The sequence below is a fragment of the Chionomys nivalis genome, chromosome 23 (assembly GCF_950005125.1).
Source record: "Chionomys nivalis chromosome 23, mChiNiv1.1, whole genome shotgun sequence".
Classification (NCBI taxonomy): Eukaryota; Metazoa; Chordata; class Mammalia; order Rodentia; family Cricetidae; genus Chionomys; species Chionomys nivalis.
Genome location: NC_080108.1, coordinates 11,197,287 through 11,204,854, shown reverse-complemented (window position 1 = coordinate 11,204,854; position 7,568 = coordinate 11,197,287).

Here is a 7,568-nt window from a genome sequence, read left to right as displayed (position 1 = left end):
AGTTAGATTTCCACAGAAACCTCTGCTGGGGGGAGGGACCGGCCAATGTTCCGGTACCAGCTGGAGGAAGAGCTTGCCTCCCAGGAAGAGACTTCAGAAGTTCTGACAGTTGAAATGAACATGCTTTCTGGCTCTCCCTTCAGAGAGCCTATAAAATTCTATCACTATGGAGAAAAGCCAGAGAACTTGGGAGTCTGTCTTTCCCTACTTTGGCCAAATCGTAACTAAATCGATGTTCCTATAGCAAATTGCCTCCTGACTTCTCTGAAGAACTGAGTTTTGGGATCTAAGTGGTCTTCCTAAGACCAAGACAGGACATATCAGGGGTGGGGACAGTGGGGTGACTCAGTGGGTTGAAGGTGCTTGTTGCTTCTGAGTCCAGGGAACCACATGGTGGGAAGAGAGACTCCCAAAGGTATCTTCTGACCTCTACCTGTATGCCATGGTATTTGTGCGTGCAAGCACACACACACGCATGCACACATGCATACACACATACACTAAATATATACATGAATAAATAAAATTAAAAGAAAGACTGGAGTCAGTTTAGGGAGAGGGTCCCTAAAAAGACAGATGCACAGGCTTCTGGCTTCTCTTCACATTGCCCTTATATCTTGTGCACGTAGCCCCCACCTCCCAATGCTGGGAAAACAGGATCCTAGATTATGACTCAGAACCCTGATTTTTCTGGTTCTTAAAGACAGGCCATTTTGTGCCAGAGAGCACTTATCACTCTTGCAGAAGACCCAGGCTCGGGTTCCAGTGCCCATACAATAATTCACAGCCCTCTTATAACGCCAGGTCCAGGGAATCCAAGGCCTTCTGACCTCTAAAGGCATCAGCCATGCACATGGTGCAAATGCATATCTGTAAGAAAAACTTTCATAAAGGAAAATATTAAAACTAAAAGCAGGCCACCTACTGGATATGATGAAATACTCCTGTAATCCTACCAGAGGCAGTGGCATGTGGATCCCTGAGTTCAAGGCCAACCTGATCTACATAATGTGTTCCAGGCCAGGCTAAGGCCCTAACTCAAATATTCTGGTGAGGTGGAATCTTGTGAGGCTTGTTTGGTCTTTTTGAGGCACAGTCTCACTGTATAATCCAGGCTAGCCTTAAACTGGCTATTCTCCTGTCTCAGCCTCCTGGAGATCATAGCTGTTTTTCACCAGACTCAGCTGCTCTGAAGCTTGTGCTTTTCCTCAGTTACCTGGTGACTCAGATTTTTTTATCCACTGTGGCTGTCACTTCCTCCATTTAGAGATGTCTAGGTCTGGAAGCCTCTGTGTGTGTGTTCATGTGTGTGTGATTGTGCTCTGCTCACTCCAGAAACGAATTTAAGTACATTATCACAACCTGAACCCGATTATGGAAAGTCACGAGTAATTTTTGTATTATAACAATCACAGGACTAGGAGCCAGCACTCAATTCTCACGCCAGCTTCAAGGGCTCCCTGGGGAGTCTGGTTCTCAGTGGATGTGTGGGAAAGACCAGCTTCCCAGGGTGGCAAATGGTTTCTAGACCCTTAAGGAGAAAAATCAAGAGGTGGGCACCTAGGCCTCTAGTTCACAGCCCAGAGTCCAAGTCTAGCCAAGGCACCACAGGTGCTGTCCATATATCAGACCAAAGAGAGAGAGATTAGACTGTGTACAAAAATCATCTCATCTCATTGGAGTTCACTCAAATTCCTGGGGAGCTGACAAGATTTTATTTTTAGGGGGCTAAAGAGATGGCTCAGCAGATAAGAGCACTGACTATTCTCCCCTGGGACTCAGGTTTGGTTCCTAGCACCCACACGGTGGCTCACAACCATTTCTGTGGGATCCAACTCCCTCCTCTGGCATCCATGGACACACATGTGGTACACAGAAATACACACATAAAACAATAAAATAATAATAATTTTTTGAAAAGATCTTATTTTTTTGAGACAGGGTCTAGTGTAGCCCAGGCTGGCTTCCAATTAGTAGGTACCCAAAAATGACCTTGAACTCCTAATCCTCCTACTTCCCCAGTGCTGGGATTATAGGAGCACATCACCAGGCTAAGCAAGGACTCTACCCACCGAACTACATCCTCAGCCTCTGGAAGACCCACAAATCCGCATCCTAAAGCAGCCTTGTCCTGCAGCTCACCGATGCTCCTTATCATGGGACCCAGGAAGCCATCTGCACTCAACTATCTAAAGGGCTGGAACAAACTTTGTAGAGAAGCCAACAAAGCAAGGCACAAACAGGGATGAGAGCGAACATGGGATGTCTTGTGACCCACCCTGCTACAACTGGGCATTGGCTGGAAGGAGGGGAGAGGGGAGGCCTTGGAAGTGATAATGGTTTGGCTTTGTTCTCTGTGGGACCCAGTCAGTGGCGTGCTGCTGATAATGAAGGTGCAAAAAATTTGACAGCTGCAAGTTACCATGTAGGGTCAAGATTTACTGTACAAAAGGCATGACTGATGGCTAAGAGGTGCAGTTGAGAGTGGGCCTGATGTGGCTTCACCTAGGAAACCTTGGATCTGGGAAAAAACCAACATAAGCTTGGAGTAGGAGGCTGGGGGTTGACCACACAAAGTATGAAATATAAAGGTTGAAAATGTTGGTACCTGACAAAAGGGAACTGGAAGAAGGGGTTAATAAAACATTTTCTTCCTGGGACTCTGCCTTTGAAAGAAGACACCCAAATCTTACATTTGTTAATGTAGATGTGTTTACTGAATATGCCTGTTAGGTGACTATAAGGAAAGATGATGTGCTGTAGGAAATCCTACAGCCAGTAGCCTGTAAGTTACCCACCCACTGCGGTGTGGCCTCTTATACTATTTATGTGGATGTAAAGCGTGCATCCTGCCTCTTTTCTGGCTATGGGATTTGGTTGCTGTTCTCCATTTGGGCAGAGGATATTGATTTGTGAGTCTACTCCTAAATAAATAACCATCTATTTTCAATTCTGAGATAGTGTGAGATTTCTTTTAAGTGTCCTTCATCTGGCACCCAACATGGGGTTCCAACCCATGACCCTGAGATGAATCTCATGCTCTACCGACGGAGTTAGCTGAGCAGCCGGGACAAACAACCTCCTTCCAACAATGATGTTACCATCTGATGGTCACACCTTTAATCCCAGTCCTCAAGAGACAGAGGCAGGAGGATTTGTGTGTTCAAAGCCAGCCTCGTCTACAGAACAAGTTCCAGGACAGCCAGGGCTAAACAGAGCAGCAACCCTGTGTGTGGGGAAAAAAAAAACAGACCCTGGGTTTGAAAAACAAAAAAGATGATGCTACTGCCTGATGATCACACTGGGAACATAGGTAAGCAAACACAGTTACAACAAGTTGGTAAATACTAGTGTATAATAAGTCCAGGCTACTACAGAGGCCCCACGGGAGAGGAACTGAACTGAAGAATGGCAGAGGGGCCGGACGGTGGTGGCGCACACCTTTAATCCCAGCACTTAGGAGGCAGAGGCAGGCAGATCTCTGAGTTCGAGACCAGCCTTGTCTACAAGAGCTAGTTCCAGGACAGGCTCTAAAGCTACAAAGAAACCCTGTCTCGAAAAACAAAAACAAAACAAAAAAAGGCAGAGGGAAAAGCTACGTGGGATGATTGGTCCAAGGAGAGACAGCTTGGCTTGTGTAGCCACTTAGACACTTAGAGACAACGAGAATGCATGGAGCTCCATGTCGCAGGTACAGTTTGCAAAGGCAGCTAGAGACTCCGCCTTCTAGAAACGTCTTAACTGGGCAAGCAGCTTTAGTTCTCAAGTCAGTGGGAAGATCGTGGGAAGCGCTGCGGAGTGGGTGAGCAATGAAGGTATCTGCGTCTTCGAGACACAAAGGTGCCCGAAGGAGCAGAAGTCACTCTTGCTCCGGCACCCTCTAAAACGCACAGGCTGTTATGGCGAATGTCCCAGTTTTCTCTGTATCTGTTTCTTGGGAGTGGATCACCAGGAACTCTAGCCAGTGCTCTGCAGTGGCCCAGAAGGAGCTCCAGCCAAATGTGTGAGACTCAGGAAAAAAAACCCTCATGGAATTACCCTCTGTAAAGTAAAGAAATAACTAGGTCAGAAGCATTTTATCTAAATGACCAGACGGACTCCATGTTAGAAATAGACACATTCACGTAGCCAAGTAACCCCAAATGCCTGGCTCTGTCAGAGACAGCCCATGGTTCATGGTTGTTTTCTGTTCCTACTTAGCAGCCTGTGACCTGGGCAAGCAGTTTCAATTGAGCACCGTCCTCTGAAACGGCTCTCTGTCCCCCAAAGTGGCTGCCAGAGCTGAGCGAGGTAAAGATGGAACAGAGCCAGCTACTACTTCCCTTTCATTAAGCAGCTTCTGAGTATCCAGATGGTACCCAGCGATGACAAAGATGAGAGAGACATGCCAATCCCCTAGAAAGGCTCGCACTCCATCACCCTCCCAGTCTCTACTGCCCCTATCCAGCTCTTGGTGATCTAAAATGGCAGCCAGACTCCGAAGCTACCTGTAGGTTAGTGTGTCCTGATCTAAGACCAGGCTAGGTGTCAAGTAGACAGGAGATTCTTCTGCTCTCTGCAGAGCAGACCCCGTCCAGAAAGAGCCTCACACCACACATCAACACAACCTGGAAATTAGAGCATAAAAGAAAACGATACCCAGGCCTTGGAATGAACCTTGGAATGAACAGCCTCTCTAGAAAACTACCCTTCAGTTGGACAGCAAACAAATCATGGAATTTCCACATCCATGTGGTCATGTGGCGCAGAGTATGGAAATCAGTTCTGGCTAGCATCATTCCCCTTTGGCAGGTTAACATGGCCAAACTGACCCAACCTAGGGATTACAAGGAGTGGAGACAGCAAAGGGCTAGCGCAGAAGATTCTTAGGACGGGTTAAGGTGCTTAAATTGGTCTCCTGTGATCTATCTGCTCCACCTTTCCGTCAATTCTACTACAGGGTCATCTTCTCGTCTTGGTGTTCCCAGCACCAGGTTATTTCAGGCTCCTCCTGCACAGTCAACTGTGTGTCTTTGCCTAGGACTCCAAAATCTCCAGCATCTGTATCTTCACAACTGCCAGTAGGTTCCAGTTATGTCCTCTGTATGGAGCTTGTCACTATGTGTATACACACACACACAAAAAAAATTAAATTTCTGAGGTAGAAATTATGATCAAGAAGAATAATTCCAGTTGGTTCTAGCTCATAGAAATGATGCTGCCTCCTGATATGCAAGTGGTATATTCTGGAATTAAAGATGGGACAGGAGTAAAAAGACACCCACATACTCAACAGGGCATGGAGTCTTCAACCTTGGCATGCATCGGTCTACCTGGAGAGCCTGACGCAACAGAGCAGCTTCCACTGAACAAACCTGACATAGCATCCTGGACAGTGTGGTTGCTGCAGGTCTCTGGACCACACAGCCCCTATGTGACCACGTACAGCCGTACCCTAGTTGGCTCCTAGCATCTTTGTGCTCTATAAATGACCACTGCAACTTCCCTTCCAGGAAGGCTTGCACCACCTGCTTATAGAAACTCGTTACAGGCATTTTATTAGTTTCATTTCAAAACCAAAACCGAAATTACATATATGCTTTGTGGCCTCTGACCTTAATGGGTTCACAGCCTTATTAAATGGACCCAGTCACAGTTGTTCAAGCCAACAATTTTTCCTTGTATATGTAGACAACTACCCTTTTTGAGCCTTTTATCATTGTGGGGGAAGGGGATTACTCACAGCTTTGCTTAAGCAAATCGGACCAATTAGTCACACTTATGCAAAGTAAATAAAGGAGTAAACCCCCAGAGGATCTGCCTGGGGCACAGCATCTATTTCCACCCTTAAGGCCCAGGCCTCCTCCCTAAGAAGTCTTTTAGTTACTGGAGCCAAAGGTCAAGCCAGGCAGCAGCCTCAGGCAAAGTGCTAAGTCTGGATTTCTTCCCTAAGCCCTCTCAATGTCTCTGTGCACTGTTTCTTGGTAACTTTCCTATGTCAAACCCCCGCTAGTCTGCCTGTTCACCCTGTTCACCCGGCACGTTCATTCAGAGAAACAGGTGTCCCTGTTAAAATTAGCTGTCTCAACTGCCAAAGAGCTCAGCTCCCCACACCAGTTTAAAAAGGAAAACGTAAAAAGGACCACCAATCAGCCATTAACTGATGTTTCCAAAATTATAAAGATCATAGGGGTTGGGAAACAGACAAACCACACACACACACCCCGAGTATTTCACATTCTTAACAAGAACTCAGAGTGATTAAGAAAGGCCAAACTTTAAACAGCCAGAGAAAGGCTTGTGATCTCCCCCCCCCCACCCCAGTAATGCTTGAAAGCCTGTTTTGTCCCATTTCCTTGGTCGACTGTCATATATAATGGCTTTTGTTTGGGGAACTTAGCTGATTATCCTTTTTCTCCTTAGCATTCCTAAGGTTCTTGACATCTCAGAAAGGACGGTCAGGGATGGTCTGACTTACAATCCTTGACCTGGGAAGTGAGAAGGACCGAGGGATGGACTGGAAATGAACACAGTAGTGAGGTTTGATTTACATAATAAAAAAAGACAAGCGAAAGGAGGCCACTCTGATTTTCTTCCTGGGACCAGTAGCTCTGTTGACCTCATTACACTCCATTAGGAAAGAGGTTGATGGACTTTTAAAAAAATCAGGGACTATTTAAAAGGAGTTTGGCAGCACATGGGAAGAAAGTTACAGTCTCAAAGACCTGTGCCCAAGTCCCTTGCCCAATCAAGCATTGCGTACACACACACACACACACACACACACGGGGGGGGGGGGCACGAGCACAATGGTGCTATGTGCTCCTCATGCTGGCTCTCAAAACCTGCTGAAAAGACAATTCATTTCAAGACACCTGCTGGTGAAGAAACCCAGAACCTCATAAACAGAAGAGAATAAAGAGGTTAAATGTTACTTTTCTTCAGGACAGATTTTTAACATTCCACGTCCAAACCTTTAAACACACACCAGCATTGACAGCACCTGCCATCTGTGAGAAAGAGTTTCAAATTTAATTTGGAGATTAGCTAGTTAATGGCATGCAATGAGATAGGGCAAGTTTGTTGTTTTTTTCTTTTGGCTTGCGTGATTTTTAAAATAACTTCTTTAAAGAGTCCAAGAATAAATGGCAATTCTTTTTTCTTAATTACCAGATTTACAGGTTTCTGGCCCTTATTTCCTCTGGGTTCACTCTGTGATCCTCTGACTGAAGGAACTATACAAAACTTAGATTTTAATCACTATTTGTGTAAATCCAATAAATAGAAATAACTTCCATATGCACTTAGGATTTCCTCCCCAATCTCCCTGAAGTTGATCTAGACTAAACCTTACAAAAGAGCAGGGGACTGAATAGCTCAAGGTCACTTTATATTACTTTAACAGTTTAACCCTTTCAGGACCAGACAAATTTTTTAAAATTCCTAATATTTTTTTTTTTTGTTTGAGGCAGCCCATGCTGGCCCAAACTCACAGCAATGCTCCTGCTTCAACTTCATAAGTGGTGGAACTGCAGGTGTGAGCCACTATGGCTGGCTTTCCCCTGACCACTGTATATAAAATGTATACA